We start from the raw sequence: 18,734 nt of genomic DNA on the forward strand, positions 1-18,734 counted from the left end.
AATGAGGGTTCGTCAAACCCGTATGGCCACACAACATAAGTTCTCGCTTACACCCTACAAGTGTAACTAATGATAATTGGACTTGCGGATTTTTGTTCTAACTCGCACGTGGAATGTTTGTTTTCAGACTTGTGTTCACTTTGTATAACGAAACGTTTATGTTTTTCTCATCCCGCATATAAGTATAAAAGAGTAAAAGTGGGACTATGATCTCACCTTGAGTGCACGAATAAAATGTACTTCACAAGAAAACGTGTGCAAGAAACGAATGCTAGTCTTAACCTAAACAAATAGGTTGTATCAATATTGGTAAACACGGTCGGTCGAAGTTGTTCAATTAGTCCTATGGCTCGTTACGACTCGATTAATATAGCATGTGAGTCAAATTGTCAAGTTTCATGTAAGATACAAGTATAAAAGTACGCTAGAACAATTGCATAAGTATTCGGTTACGTTTGAATAAAAGTCAACTTTGGTCAAGTCAAAGTCAACGAAAAAGTCAACACATTCGGGTCAGGTCTCGGACAATTTTTCTGAGTTATATAATCATATATGAGCATGTTTGAACAAGTTATATGTTAATCGGAGGTGCGTAGCATAGTTAGAATTAAACGGTGAACGACCAAGTAAAACAGAAATTTGCAATTCATTTGGACGGCGTCCAAATGGGCTGGACGGCGTCCTGTAATGAAGGACTGGACGGCATCCAATGATTGGGACGATGTCCAAAATGGTGTACAGATCCTGTTTGCTGAAAACTCATAAGTGCACGAATCAAACTTCAAACAATCACAGTTTATGATCCGTAAACAATCGAAACATGTATCTTACATCACCGGAAAGGTATTTTGACTAGGAAAACAACTAAGCACATTTCATCAATCAATCCATCATTTACAACAACCAAATCCACATTAAATGTTATGCTTCAAGTTCATAAATGCACATTGATGATTTGGGAATTAAATGCACACATATAATACGCCATTTCACAGGTAATTACGCACACAATACAACTAAACACTTACCCATAACATTTCATAGAATTTAATGCATCAAAAGTTCATATTTAAGTCTATCAAACCCTAACCAAAATCACAAAATCAATAATCATGTTAGTGAAGTTTTCATAATCAACCTACACATCAAAATGAAGCTAGTGATGTTAGTAACACATTTAATACTTGAATTTTAACATAACAACAACATTTAATCATCCAAGACTCAAGATTTAATACACACTTTTCGAGTTCAAACTAGTTACACTAAAACAACAAGATCGAGCATAAAAATCATATATTCATGTTAGACTCGAGCCATAGACACTAACTAACACTTTTATAAGTCAAAATCATCAAGAACATAAAATCTAGTGTTTTTAGAAAGTTACCCAAATGAGATGAAGTTGGTATGGATTCAAAGAGGAAGATGCAAGGATTCCAAATATGCAATTTGTTTTGAAGAACGCTTGCTAGATCGAAAATAGATGATGAATCTTTGAATTGGGTGTTGAGAGCATAAAGTGGAAGTATCAAGTTTGAGGAGGATGAAATGAATGGAGGAGGAAGAAGTTTGACTAGTTGACCTAGTCATGTCTTTGCCCACTTGACAACATTGGTCCCTCAAGTTTAAATACGGGTGCGTGAATTAACCAAACGAATTACCTTAAATACGTAGAGTAAACGAGAGATGTTATAAATAAATAACGGACTTTAAAATAATTAAACGGAAAGTAAACGGAAAAAGGCGGGTCATTACAACACTCACCACTTACCCCAACACACACATGTGGCCGACGAAGAGCGATAGGTCAAACATTAATCACTCGCCACATAACCAAACACACACATGTGACTGACGAAGAGTGATAGGTCAAACATTAACCACTCGTCACATAACCAAACTCACACATGTGACCGATGAAGAGTGATAGGTTAAACATTAACCACTCGCCACATGCATCACCTCCAATCGTAGTCGACAAAGAGTCATTCCTTTCGGATATCACTCACCACATAACGCAAACCAAATATAGCCAACGAAGAGCTATCCATACGGATATCACTCACTATATTTTTCCCAACCCAAATGTGGCCCACGAAAAGCGTATCCTACCGGATAACACTTGCCACGTTGCACGCAAGCAACCAAATTATATACATACGCGTATAAATATTCCACTCACCTTGATTACTTGAAAAGCAATCCCGCTTGAGCTCCTAAACGTCCAAATGAAAATCACCTAAGTAATTCACAAACAAATAAGCTAAACACTCTAGCTTATGCCCAAAACACCATAAGTGCAATTTCGACCCATTAGCACTTACTTCCACTTTGACTAAGTCAAATCTCACCCGAAAACCCCCATAATCACAATCGACTAGTGATTATGTTCCAACAACTCATTTTACTCAGGGTTACATCATCAAAACATATTACTTGCATCAATTTACACAAAACCCATTTTGATCTAATCTCAAGTCAAAACACCCATTTTGCAAGCTTACACAATTAATCACTTATAACCTAAGTTAACTAGTGATTCCAACATTCAAACATGATTATCAACTAATCAATTTCATCATCCAACCCAAAACCCACCAACAATGGTTATCAACACCATTTACTAGCTCAATCACCCAATTATCAACTAGTGGGTTTACTCAAGAACACCCAAATCAAAATCCCAAATATGAACAATAATCAAACTATGAAGACTCGGAGTTAGAACTTACCAATACTACCACAACGTAGCTAGGAGAGATGAACAACTTTAACACTCGAGCTTTTGATCGATTCAAGCTCCTTCTTCCCCAAATCTCCAAATCCCTCTTTAGAAATCTCTCTCTCTCTAGATGAAATGGGAGTGTTTGTGGATGTGAAATATGATCCAAAATTGGATCCCAAACTGATAATATGGCTACACATCCGGCCTCAAGTGAAAAGACCAAAATGCCCTTCATTTAACTCAAAATAGCAAAAAGCAGAATTCTGTCGCAGGTTACGTGCGCGGTGCGCACCACTGCCTGTGTGCGGTGCGCACAAGCTCAAACCCAGCCTGTCAGTTTCTGTTTAATTCAGTTTGATTATGCAACGTTTACGTACACCTGTACACTTGGGTTTAGGGTCTTACAACTCTTCCCCACTTAAATTGGATCACGTACCCGTGATCTCGCCACTTTACTAACAGGACCCACACTCTATGGTCCGTCGACATACCCCAAACTTCGATGTCCACAACAATTTCCACAAATCCGAAGATTTCGCACAACTCCATTAGGCGACTTTACTCAAAAGTTACCCTTCCAATTTAAAATCATCATCCATGATTTGCCAAATCCACCAAACCGAGCACTAAGTCTCGCTTCGTCCCCAAACCAGAACGAACTCACGCCTCGACCGCATGAAAAACACATGCTAACATTTCAAATCTCGTACCGAGTTAGCAATCCCTTTAGCGTGCCCTTATCATGTACATCGCTAAAGTAACAACGCACCAATAATATGGCCAACAAACATCACAATGGAGCCGATGAAAAGTGAATCCTCACGATTGGATACCACTTGCCCCACATTCTCACATGTACGTGGCCGACGAAAAGCGGTAGATCAAACGTTAACCACTTACCACTACGCAACAAGAGGCCGACAAAAAGCGCAACCTTACGGATCACACTTACCTCTCCTCACACATGACCATCAAAAGTGAATTCCTAACGGAAAACACATGCCACACACCATTAAGTAGCCAACGAAAAGCGAATCCTAACGGATAACACTTACTACTTATCACACTCCAACCGTGGCCGACGAAAAGTGAATCCACGCAATTGGACAGCACTTGCCACAATACATACAACAAACTAAGTATATACGCATACTTAGAATCATTCCACTCAACTTGGAATTTCCTGCACACGAAATCATACGTATGCACAAACATCGCTAACACGATCGCGCAAGACATAACCTATATCACGCATAGGTTCAAGAATACAATTTTCTAAAAGAGAAATTGGCACATCATCCCTCAACTACGGGACCTTACCTTGCTCAATGAGCCCACCCATTTATCTCTTAATGTGCTTAACCACATTACTGCCTCGAGTAGTAATTCACATCCAAACCAATAAATACAATTTAACCGAAATTGTACTCTACCACAAGTCGACCAATCTAGGTCCCGACACTAACTCCGAATCTACCATGAGCATCATCCGAAGTTTCACACTAAAACCTCCTCGTATGGGAGTGTAACTCCCCCACTTGGAACTACGTTCCATAACCGCATTGCCATGGTAACATCATCCCGCGATAGTTACCACTTTCCAAAATATGTGACCAATCTATCCATCGGTCGTAGTACCCGAATTCTAAAGAATTCATTTCGCACACTAGAAATTGACATTCACCGTCACCCGTTGGCGTCATTTAAGCAACGACATAAAGCCAACACAACACGCACCTTGTACAACTATACAATGCTACCAAAAGGTAGACTTTTCTAACCATTGGGTTCACACGACCCATCGCCACATCTTGCTCCAACCTTGAGCATGCAAAGGATCTTGACCTATCCTTAAACACTTCGAACGAAGAGTTCACCACAAATGACACCAACTTTATTCTTGCAACCCTCCGATTGCCATAACTTGTCAAAGTTCCACCTAGTCACTCATGTACCTAAGCGTCTCTCTCCGGTACCCTAAGTACAATGTAACTACAACATCGTCGGAGTCGAACATTACGCTTGCAGGTATGAAAGAGGCACCTAACATCGCGTCACATAGACTCCACTACCAACATTCATCGAGACCGAAGGGCTCGACTTCGAGGGTTCCATTCATCTGATGTCACCCATCGCAACACTAAAGCGACTTTAAGTCATCCGTACCCGACGAAACTTATGTTTCATCAATTACGACACAAAAGCGACTACACGCTACCAAATCAACACCAAAGCTCATTCTCATGGCTTGGTAAAATCTTTCGCCCAACACTAAGGAATGCTTGGAAGCACCAAGTCTTACATCCTTCGCCCGTCAATCCGACCATCATCATAGGGTAATTCCATAAAGAACACTACCCCTCATCACTCTACGCACTAACACAAAATGCATCAAACAAAATCATGAGTACGTTTTAATAAAATAATCGAAAAGTACCTGAACATCGTCGTCCGGTTCTCATGCATCACCAACTAATTTCGGACACGCCGACTTTTGGTGTCCCTCCTTCCGGCAATTAAAACACGTAACCTTGCTAGACTTTGCATTCGTACATTCGCGCGACAAATGACCCCGTTGTCCGCAATTATAACACGCGGGTATAAAATCACCGGTACCACCCTTCTTCATGCTTCCGACACCCTCGGAAATACTCTTACTCATTTTGTTCGAAAGCATCGTAGTTTCGGACTTCCGCTTACTAACATCGGAACCACTCTTCTTCAGGACAAGCGTCTAAAACCCTTCGCCATGTCAAACAACTCGTCAAAATTTTTCACCGAGTTCATACTAATCTTTTCTTGGTAATGATTGTTCAAGGTTCGGTAAAAGTCTTCCTCAACATGTGGTCATTCCCGACATACTCCGGGCAAAATTGGGTCCTCGATAAGAAAACGGATTTGAGAGTGTTTAAATCCATTGACCCTTGCCCCAAAGCACACAACTCGTCCTTAAGCTTAGAAAGATCGGCCGAAGTTCGGTATTCCTTGAAAAATTCCGTTTTGAACTCGTCCCATGTATACTCCATACATTGTTCCTCACCATAGAGTTGGATTTTCGCATCCCACCACAACTTGGCGTCACCCCTTAACATACTACTGCCATACCTCTTCTTCTTATCGAGAGGGCACTCACTAGTACGAAAGGCCCCCTCCATATCGGAGATCCATCGAGCACTCTTGAGTGGGTCTCGTTCGCCATCAAAAGTGGGAGGTTGAGCATCCTTGAAGCTTTTGTAGTAGAAGTCTCGCCTTCATATATTATCTTCGTGAAGGACAATCTTAACTTGTTCCTTGACAAGATCGACTACTTCCTCGTTAATCGAATCTAGGAACATCTTCCTAACGTCCTCAAGAAGAGCCGCACGATGCCTTTGTATAATGGCCTCAACCTTGGTCGTGAACTCAGAGTCCTCGCCTTGATCATCATTATCATGTCCGTTCCTCGTCTTCCTTCTAAGAAATGAACTCGGTTAGGAACGCAACACAAGTGAATTACATACACCGCCACTAAATATATTCACAAACATATAAATACGCCACTGTTCGCACATCCCATCTAGTTCAATACTTGTTGTACATCACTTACTTAACTTGGCTTGCAACCGTAATAATGGTCGCGAAGCATTATTACGCTCACACGCCATGTCGAGCTCATGAATACAACAACCATCTCACTAGATGTTCAACACAAAACAACACGATTAGTAACAATGTAATCAATACATAGCTAGTTCACCTATTCTCTAAGGTACTAACTAAAACCCGAACCGACCCGTAATCCTACAACTCCCGCAGCAAATAAGCACACACAAAAAGTCTAAATCTAGGCGCCTATCTCAAGTAACCTAAATCTCTTAGACCATGCTCTGATAGCACTTGTAACGAACCAACCCGTTATCCAACCGATTACGCAAAATATTTTTTTTTATAACAGAAGGGTGCGCGGCGCGCAGCCCTTGATGTGCGCGGCGCGCACAAGGCCTGACAGCCAGCTATCCAGGTTTTCCAATTTTCGTTTAAAGATCTCCCACTTCCCGACACTTTTAGACGAAATGACTTTCACAACACATTATAATATGTAAAACTAACACGTTTCAATAATAATACAAGTTTTACGACACCGGGCCCACATCGACCATTTTACGACTTTCGTACAAAATACAAGTTTTAGACTACATGAGTTTAAGTTCCAAACAAAACTACGAGCATGATGTTTGGGGATAAACTGCCCAATCCTAAGTCGAAATCAAAAGTAATCCAAGTAAGCATCAAAAGGGGAAATCGTCTAATCTCGAGCATACCCTTGCCACATCCGCCTCCGAACCTAAAAATGTAAACAACGAGAGGGTAAGCTAATGCTTAGTGATTGCAATACTTATACGCATACATAGATAATTCAATCACTTGCATACACCTACACAAACAATGCAATATCATTAGCAAACCGCAATAATCGAATAATCATACGTACAACGTTATTAAGACTCACATAACCCAAAATACACAATGTCGACATTCGACTCGATGGTGGCCGATGAAGAGCGGTAGGTCAAGTACGTTAACCACTCACCACCCATCGCAACGCGTACATGGCCGACGAAGAGCGGTAGGTCAAAATAATTAGCCTCTCACCACTACGCACCATGAGGATGACGAAAAGTGCAACCGAAATGTTAACACTTACCTCAATCACAAGGATGGCTGACGAAAATCGAAACCGCTTACCATCCTACGATAAGTGGCCAACGAAGAGCGAATCCCCAAATGGAATACACTCACCACTTACCCCAACACACACATGTGGCCGACGAAGAGCGATAGGTCAAACATTAATCACTCGCCACATAACCAAACACACACATGTGACCGACGAAGAGTGATAGGTCAAACCTTAACCACTCGTCACATAACCAAACTCACACATGTGACCGATGAAGAGTGATAGGTCAAACATTAACCACTCGCCACATGCCTCACCTCCAATCGTGGTCGACAAAGAGTCATTCCTTCCAGATATCACTCACCACATAACGCAAATCAAATATAGCCAACGAAGAGCTATCCATACGAATATCACTCACTATATTTTTCCCAACCCAAATATGGCCCACGAAAAGCGTATCCTACCGGATAACACTTGCCACGTTGCACGCAAGCAACCAAATTCTATACATACGCGTATAAATATTCCACTCACCTCGATTACTTGAAAAGCAATCCCGCTGGAGCTCCTAAACGTCCAAATGCAAATCACCTAAGTAATTCACAAACAAATAAGCTAAACACTCTAGCTTATGCCCAAAACACCATAAGTGCAATTTCGACCCATTAGCACTTACTTCCACTTTTACTAAGTCAAATCTCACCCGAAAACCCCCATAATCACAATCGACTAGTGATTATGTTCCAACAGCTCATTTTACTCAAGGTTACATCATCAAAACATATTACTTGCATCAATTTACACAAATCCCATTTTGACCTAATCTCAAGTCAAAACACCCATTTTGCAAGCTTACACAATTAATCACTTATAACCTAAGTTAACTAGTGATTCCAACATTCAAACATGATTATCAACTAATCAATTTCATCATCCAACCCAAAACCCACCAACAATGGTTATCAATACCATTTACTAGCTCAATCACCCAATTATCAACTAGTGGGTTTACTCAAGAACACCCAAATCAAAACCCCAATTATGAACAATAATCAAACTATGAAGACTCAGAGTTAGAACTTACCAATACTACCACAATGTAGCTAGGAGTGAGATGAACAACTTTAACACTCGAGCTTTTGATCAATTCAAGCTCCTTTTTTCCCAAATCTCCAAATCTCTCTCTAGAAATCTCTCTCTTTCTAGATGGAATGGGAGTGTTTGTGGATGTGAAATATGATCCAAAATTGGATCCCAAACTGATAATATGGCTACACATCCGGCCTCAAGTGAAAAGACCAAAATGCCCTTCATTTAACTCAAAATAGCAAAAAGCAGAATTCTGCCGCAGGTTAGGTGCGCGGCGCGCACAAGCTCAAACCCAGCCTGTCAGTTTCTGTTTAATTCAGTTTGATTATGCAACGTTTACGTACACCTGTACACTTGGGTTTAGGGTCTTACACCTGAGTAAACATAACACTCCAGATTACACAAGTCCAGGGTTCCCTGTCACTGTAGCCATATAGACTGTGGCTAGTCAAATTAATTGACTATTAGACCTAAACTGTGACTCACGGTTCCCTGTAGTCAACAACCACACCAACTCTCGTTGTGTATGATCAACCCCTGTATCAACTAATCAATTTAAGAAGTTCAATAATGTCTCCAGTTAATGTACAAGTGTTTAAAACGGTTTAATCAAACAATCAGTTGTAACACTCTCCAATAAATGTCACTAAATTGGACAACCACAACAATCAATCAATCAAAAGCTTTAATCTTTATGAACAATTATAATAGACTTCAATGAATTCTCATTCTATTAAAAAATTCACAATTATCAGTAACTTAAATCAATAATTATGAACAAGAATTCAATTGTTCAAGCTAATAATCATCAAACATGTAATAATCAATCATAAAATTACATCCAACACAAGTATTTAGTCTAGATGAACATAAATGATTTATCCTACAACCATAATTAAAGACAAAATCAAATCAACAAAATATAAACCAAGTATGATAATGATCTTGAGATGATGAAGGAATCTCCAATTGATTCTTGAATAATTGGATTGTTTGGATGATGATGGAGGTCTCAAAAAATACCCAAATTCGATCCTTAAGAGCTACCAAAATGTGCAACTAAAAGATGATATGATAAATGACCTAAAAGTGCTTAAAAACCCCAAAATCCCATCAGGAAATTGGCGCAGCGTGCAGTTTAAGTACGCGGCGCGCAACAGTGAAGCAAGGCTCCTGATATGAAAACACCTTATATGATGCATTGTCCAGCCCTTTAGCGCGGCAAGCCATGTCACTATTTCAGGATAAATCGATTTGAAAATTTTAGAGCTCGGAGTTTCGAACGTGTGGGATTTTGATTTACATTAATCCGAGTCCCGAGGAGTGAGATATGGTAGTTTCCGTGCAGGCGCGCAGATTTTGCAAAACCACCAACATTTCACATAACTTAACCATTCTTTAAAGAAACTACCTGAATGTAAGATCGATTAAACTTACCATGTAAATAAAGCTTGAAAATCTCTAACTTCATGATGTGAATTAGCAATATGAAGCAGAATAAGTTTTTGTTGGTAATCGAGCTTCAAATAATGTGTACACCATCACCAAAACTCCAAAACTTGCTCTATAACTCATATCTTTAATCTTCAACAAATATAGACAATCAATCTTTAGTATGATGAAACGACCCGACCCAATCCATAGGGACGAATACAATAATATATGATTACATCGCGAGGCATTTGACCTCTATATGATACGTTTTATAAACATTGCATTCTCTTGAAAAGATATACCATAAATGAATGTTTAAAATTCAGTGTTTTCGAATTCTGATGATTTCTAAATATAGACAATCACCGTAAATAACAGTTTACAAGAATACTTCCGTTGACAATGCAGTCAAAATAAATACACGGTGATGATTTTGTGAATGCAATGCTTCCTCGAATAAAACATGTATGACTCCATGCACATGGTTTCTCTAACATATATTCAAACAGCGAAAGACTTCTAGGAACCTGAGAATAAACATGCTTTAAACGTCAACATAAATTTGGTGAGATATAGGTTTAATGCTAGCAGCGTTATAAATATAGACCACAAGATTTCATATACATAAACGTTTTAATAAAAATATTCTAAGTGGTTGAGCACTTGATAACCATACTTAACATTTAATCAACGTCGCATATTCCCTTTATTATGAAAACTCACTACACTGTACCAAGTGTAGTCATCGAAACGAAGTACTGTGCAACAGTTGAATACTGGTCGTCCAGTCCAGTTGGGGTTGTCAGGCCCGATAGATCTATCAACAGGATTCGCGTTTACAATACCACATGTAAATAGTAGTTACCAAGCTACAGGGAAGTATGCCAGTGGTACAACAACGTAGAATATATTTTTTTATCACTTGTGTCCATAACGTAAATCATAAAATGCATGTATTCTCATCTCGAAATATTTAGAGTTTAAAAGTGGGACTATATACTCACTTTTGCCTTGAAGGTATTTAACTCGACTTGGTCTCCGATAGATATCACGAACCTAACCATATATATATAATATATCAACATATTTTCTTTTCAAGTAATCGTTAAATATATATATATATATATATACTTATAATACTTTTAATATTTTCTTAGTCCGTAGTTAGTAGTCCGATGTTAGTGGTCCACAATTAGTTGCTCAATAAAATAAATAAAGACCCCATCGTATTCGTATTGATCAGAATTAATATCGACCCATGGTACCATGTTGTCAAATGACGTGTTGCGTACATAAAGTACCGTGTTGTCAAATTGTAACATCCCGCGTTTTTCCGTTAAATTTATTTTAACACCGTCTTTTTTTTTAAAATAATATCTTTCGTATTTAAATTCGTCGACTCCGTTGACGAACGTTCATAATATTCTCGTTATTTAATTATAACATCTCTCGTTAACTTGCGTTTTAAAAATATTCGATCGGTTAAATCCCGCACCCGCTTCTAAACTCGAGGGACTAAAATTGACACGGGGCAAACTAGTTGACTAGGTCAACTAGTCCACCCCAATCACCACCATTCAACCATCTCCCTCTCTCTCTCTTTCTCTCTAGCAAGAACACACACACAAACCCCAACTTCATAAAATCATCATCTAAATTCGATCTAGGAGGCTTACAACAAAACAAATTACATTTTCGTGATCCTCTCTTCATTCTCTACGATTTGATACTAACTTCATCGATTTTGGGTAACATTTCTAAAACTCTAGATTTCTCTAAATTCGTGTTTTTGATTTGAAATGGTGTTAGTTAGTGTCTATGGCTCGTGTCTAGCATGAATATATGATTTACTTGCTCGATTTGTTGTTTTGAGTAACTAGTTTGAACATTTGAAATGGGTTTGCTTAATCTTGCATTTTGGAAGATTAAATGTTGTTTGATTGTTAAAGTTCATGTTTTAATTGTGTTACTAGTATCACTAGCTTCGTTTTGATGCGTAGGTTGATTTGTAAAACTTCATAAACTTGATTAGTGATTTTGGTGATTTTGGATTAGGGTTGATAAGCTTTATATGAACTTTTGGTGCATCAAATGCTATGAATTGTTGTTGATAAGTGTTTAGTTGCAATGTGTGTTTGATTACCTTCGAAACGGCATATCATACAAGTAAATTGGTTGCACGAATCATGAAATGCGTTTTTAGAACTTGAAACTTTGATTATGAACGTTTAATGCGGTTTTGGGTTGTTGTAAGTGTTGAATTGCTTGATGAAATGTGTCTAGGTGTTTTCCTCGTCAAATTACCTTTCCGATGATATAAAATACATGTTCTAATTGTTTACGGATCATAAAATGTGGTTATTTGGTTTTTAGCTCGTGCATACTTGTGAAAAACAGAAACAGACCTGCACAGATGGTGGCGCGGCGCGCCCCATCCCCGCGCGGCGCGCAGATGTGCCTGGTCAGATTCTGACCTCCTCGTCCCATTTCACGTGAAATGTTTGATGACCTACGGACCTCCGATTCACATGAAACTTGTTCTAATATACTTGTATATGAATATTTAGCATAGAAAAATAATTCGGGACCCGACCCGAACGCGTTGACTTTTTCGTTGACTTTGACCAAGTTTGACTTTTAGTCAAACTTAACCAAACTTTTATACAATCATTCTAACATGCTTTTATACTTGTTTCTTGTATGAAACTTGACAACGTGATTCACATGCTATATTTAATCGAGTCGTATTGAGCCATAGGACTAATTGAACACATTTCACCCGACCTTGTGTCGTAACCGGTTAATTGATATAACTTAATTGTTTAGGTCAAGGCTAAGCAACTTTCATGCACACGTTTACTTGTTGAAGTACCTTTATACTCGTGCACTCGAGGTGAGATCATAGTCCCACCTTTTCAACAACTTTTATACTTTTAAATCGTGGGCTGAGAAAACATATACTTTGTTACATCTCGTACTACTTACTTTTATGTTTTGAACACAAGTGTGAAAACAAACATTCCACGTGCGAGTTAGAACAAAAATGCCTCAATTCGATTATCATTAGTTACACTTGCAGGGTGTAAGCGAGAACTTATATTGTGTGGCCATACGGGTTTAACAAACCCTCATTCGGACGGTTCGCTACCGTTATGCGGATGAAATATATTTTTGTGTTTTAGTGCGGGTTCTAGCACTGTGTGATGGGGTAACGTTGGTTAAGTTTTGATAATTGAGTGCTCGCGTATAACAACACTTTTGGAATGCAAATGATTTGGATAATCTACGTTATGGAAATACAAAATCTTGTGGTTCAAAAACAACGTTTAATACTTACTAAACCTATGATTTCACCAACGTTTTCGTTGACAGATTTCTCTATGTTTTTCTCAGGTCTTGCACGATATGTGATACATGCTTCCGCTCACTATTTGATACTTGCATTGGATGTCGAGTATACATGCATTACTTGGAGCGTCTTTTGACTTTACTTTAAACCGTGTCGCCTAGATTTCAAATGTACTTATAACCTTGTAACTTAACTTTTGGTTGAACAATTCTTGTAAACTTTGAAAACAATCTTTATTTGAATATGAGGGCGACATATTTTGGTCAAACATTGTCATAAAGACTTATGACCAGGTAATGGGACCCACGTAGTCGACGCCGTCACTTGACGATTTGTCGGGGTCGCTACAAGTGGTATCAGAGCCTTGGTTGTAGGGATTTAGAGTTCATTTGTGTCCACCCCGAGTCATAGGGTACATAGGTGAATCTAGACTACAACCGGCATATAGACAGAAGTAGGAATTACTTGACTATTTGTGCATTTATACTCGAACTCTTCTATCATATCTAACTCGTATTCGATCTTGATCTTACGTTGATAAATTTTGTTGACGCGCCACCTTGACTTTATGAAGTAATGTTAAATGCACATGAGAATCAGGGTAATATAATTTCCGGGATTATATTACGGTGATTCATATGGACATTCCGACATTATGACATAAAGAATTTAAGGCGAGTCAAGGAAAATTTTCTCTACATCATCATTCCATATCATGATTAGTATTATTGAGAATACTAATCAACGATATTCTTGTGTCTTGAAGGAACAATGCCTCCCCGTCGCGGGCCACGTAATGAAACTTCCGAACAAGCTTTTCAACGCATGATAGCCACCGCCATAGGTGCGGCTATGGCTAGTATCTCCTCCGACATCAATAACAACCACAACCACAACAACCATGGAGCCGGTAATTCAAACGAGAGTTGCTCCTACAAAACTTTCATGGGGTGCAAACCTCACACCTTCGATGGGACCGGAGGACCGGTTGTGCTCACCCGATGGTTTGAGCAAACAGAAGCCGTTTTTAGCATAAGCGGTTGTCGGGACCAAGACAAAGTCAAATATTCCACCCACACTTTTGCCGGTATCGCCCTCACATGGTGGAATACGTATGTGCTGTCGGTGGGTATCGATGAAGCCCACACACTCTCATGGGCCGACTTAAAGAAAAAGATGATCACCGAATACTTCCCGCGCGAAGAGACCCGTAAGCTCGAACACGAACTAAGAACTTTAAAAGCGGTCGGGAATGACCTAAAGGCATATAATCAACGATTTTCTGAGCTATCCTTGATGTGCCCAAACCTCGTGACCCCCGAACCTCTAAGGGTTGAACTTTACATGGATGGTCTTCCCAAGAGCATCAAACAAGGAGTAATGTCATCCAGACCCAGTAATCACCAAGAGGCCCTGAATATGGCCCGTCAATTGATCGAAACGGTAGACGAGATTGAAGTGCCGGCACCTAAAGCCGAGGATGAGTCGGGTGACAACAAAAGAAAATGGGAAGCCCCCCAATCGAGTAACTACAACAACAACCTTTCCAAGGAACCTCTCACCCCCGTCGGCAAGAAAAGTTATGCCGGGACACGACCTTTTTGCAACAAATGCCACAAGCATCATTTTGGTGAATGTGGCAAGCTAATTTGCCATCGGTGCCAAGGTAGTGGTCATATTGCCAAGTATTGTGGAAGTACCGCCCCCGTCACTCAAAAGGGGCCCGACGCACCAAAGCCGAGTATTTGCTACAAATGCGGCCAATCGGGTCATTTTAGGAATGAATGCCCAAAGAATAAAGCAAAAACCAACGCGCGCCGTTGAACTTACGACATCGACACCTAGGATGCCCGAGACGATGATGGACTAGTCACGGGTATGTTTCCTCACAACAAACCGTATGTTTCATACTTATTCGATTCGAGTACCGTTAGACGTTTTATAACCAAGGATTTGACTCGTGCTCTTTATATTCCACCTCTTTCCCCCAGATACTACTTAGACGATTTAAGTGACCGACGGAAAATATTGTGTGCCTATAAATTTTATTGGAGGATATACGTTAAGACTTTTGACTTGACACCTATAGAACTAGGGAGCTCGGAACCTATTCGTAAAAAAAAAAAAAAAAAAAAAAAAAAAAAAAAAAAATTGTTTCCCCATCATCTTGTATAGATTATTGTGAACTGAGTAATTTTCGGTTGGAAACCGATACCCTCTCCCTCGCATCCATGACCTTATGATTATTTGCACGAATCCCGTATGTTCCAAATCGACCTCCGTTCCGGTTATCATCAATTGGGGGTTAAGTGAGACGATGTCTCCTAAGCCACTTTCCGAACTCGCAACGTTAGTTGTAAAACTCTCTTAGTACCGTTTGATTCATTTAGGGCTCGCCCGTATCCATAAACCTCTTGAACCGCGTATGCAAATTCATATAGACTAATCTGTTATCGTATTTATAGATGACATCTTAACTTATTTAAGTAAAGAAGGAAAACGAACAACATCACCATCTTACGCTCGAACTTTTGAGAAAAGAGCAACTTTATACCAAATTCTCCGAGTGAGAATTTCTGTTGAACGAAGTCCAATTTTCTAGACCATGATGTTAATGGTCAAGGCATTACAATCAATCTCGAAATCAAGCCACATGTAATCAGGAAACTCTCCCAACTCAGACTTGTATTCGTAAAATCTTAGATCTCGCCTGTTATCACCGAAGATTCATTTCTGACTTTTCTCGTGTTACCCGACTTTTACACTCGTTAACTCACTAAGGGAAAACTTTAAACCTCTCCGTGTTCGAACCTTGAGCGTGATTCTTCACACCAACATTTCTAGTTAAAATCGTATAGCAACAGATGGAACTCAAACATGGAAATATTTCTACATGAACGCCGAAAGGCATACTCTCTCGACTCAAAATTAACGTAACTAAAATTCGTTATTTTGCACGAAGAATTCGAATATTAAACTGTAGATCCGATCAACTTTCTCGTCATCACGTACCACACACATACCTCTGTTATTTCACCGTTACTGTCTGATATTACTGGAATTTAAGATAACACACAATCCAACGATACTTCACTCTTCTTTGACTTAACGTCCTTGTGTTTCTGATAATCGGCCAACTATTATTCAACCCCGAACTATACAACTACGTGTACTATCTTGTTTCTCTTCCAGACTTCAATTTTCGACAACTAGAGGCGCGTTATGGCAACCTCGAGATGTAAGCTCATCCTATTCTCAGTCCTCATTTCACTCCTATCTTTATCGCTCGCATTTCCGTTTAAGGAAACTCCTTGTGACATTTCTCCATGGATAGAGAAATTCCTCATATTATATTAGTATTCGCCACGAGGGTGAATAGTCCTAACGAACATTTCTCGAACCCTAACTGACTTGTTCAAACATATCTTAAGAGATTCTATTCCAACACGGAGTATCTTTGTCAAATATCCCGTATCGAATTACTCGTTTCGCCTCTAGTTTTACAAGAAACCTTGAAGACCCGCTTAGACATGAGTACCGCGTACCACCCACAAACAGACGAACCGAACAAACGAACGACTTACGTCTTCAAAAGACATGTTTCAAACTTGCATGGTCGCTTTTAGTAGATCCCTCTTACAACAGTAGTTACCACTCGTGTGTTCACACGCACTTTCCGAAACCCTATATGATCGCTAATGTCATACCCCTATTCGTTGGACCAAAGCATGTGGTAAACAAAACACCGAATCTTAACTCATCCAAGAAACAACAATTGAGATAATCCAAGTCCGAGAAGGGCTCGAGACGACCCGTAGTCGCCCAAAAGAGTCATACCAAACTTAGATGAAAACCTCACAAATCCCAGTGTGTAACCGCGTAATATTGAGAAACCGTACCTTGGAAAGGTGTAATCCAATTTGGGAAATCGAGAAAGGCTATATCCGCAATATCGAACCTTTTGAAACCTTGGGGCGTATTGGAACCGCTTCCTATCGTTTGGAACTTCAGACTCAATTAAGTTTCCGTTTACCCTACATTTCGTGTAACAAACTTAGAAACGTGTCCTGTGGAACAGGAACGTTCAATCCTGCTAGGTACATCAACTATCGATGACAAACTTCTCTTCATAGGAAAACCAGTTGAAATCGGGGATCGTAAAACCAAACTTTAATACAACGTAAAACCCTGACTATCCAAATTCATGAGAACACTCAAGGACGTACCTACACTTATTCATATTATGAACAATGTAAAGTCTCGAGTAAGAGATATCGACTACTACTTCCAACTAAATTTCGGGACGAAATTTCTTTTGAGGTGTGGATAATGTAACATCCCGCGTTTTTCCGTTAAATTTATTTTAACACCGTCTTTTTTTTAAAAATAATATCTTTCGTATTTAAATTCGTCGACTCCGTTGACGAACGTTCATAATATTCTCGTTATTTAATTATAACATCTCTCGTTAACTTGCGTTTTAAAAATATTCGATCGGTTAAATCCCGCACCCGCTTCTAAACTCGAGGGACTAAAATTGACACGGGGCAAACTAGTTGACTAGGTCAACTAGTCCACCCCAATCACCACCATTCAACCATCTCTCTCTCTCTCTCTCTCTTTCTCTCTAGCAAGAACACACACACAAACCCCAACTTCATAAAATCATCATCTAAATTCGATCTAGGAGGCTTACAACAAAACAAATTACATTTTCGTGATCCTCTCTTCATTCTCTACGATTTGATACTAACTTCATCGATTTTGGGTAACATTTCTAAAACTCTAGATTTCTCTAAATTCGTGTTTTTGATTTGAAATGGTGTTAGTTAGTGTCTATGGCTCGTGTCTAGCATGAATATATGATTTACTTGCTCGATTTGTTGTTTTGAGTAACTAGTTTGAACATTTGAAATGGGTTTGCTTAATCTTGCATTTTGGAAGATTAAATGTTGTTTGATTGTTAAAGTTCATGTTTTAATTGTGTTACTAGTATCACTAGCTTCGTTTTGATGCGTAGGTTGATTTGTAAAACTTCATAAACTTGATTAGTGATTTTGGTGATTTTGGATTAGGGTTGATAAGCTTTATATGAACTTTTGGTGCATCAAATGCTATGAATTGTTGTTGATAAGTGTTTAGTTGCAATGTGTGTTTGATTACCTTCGAAACGGCATATCATACATGTAAATTGGTTGCACGAATCATGAAATGCGTTTTTAGAACTTGAAACTTTGATTATGAACGTTTAATGCGGTTTTGGGTTGTTGTAAGTGTTGAATTGCTTGATGAAATGTGTCTAGGTGTTTTCCTCGTCAAATTACCTTTCCGATGATATAAAATACATGTTCTAATTGTTTACGGATCATAAAATGTGGTTATTTGGTTTTTAGCTCGTGCATACTTGTGAAAAACAGAAACAGACCTGCACAGATGGTGGCGCGGCGCGCCCCATCCCCGCGCGGCGCGCA

The sequence above is a fragment of the Rutidosis leptorrhynchoides genome, chromosome 5 (genome assembly GCF_046630445.1).
Source record: "Rutidosis leptorrhynchoides isolate AG116_Rl617_1_P2 chromosome 5, CSIRO_AGI_Rlap_v1, whole genome shotgun sequence".
Classification (NCBI taxonomy): domain Eukaryota; kingdom Viridiplantae; phylum Streptophyta; class Magnoliopsida; order Asterales; family Asteraceae; genus Rutidosis; species Rutidosis leptorrhynchoides.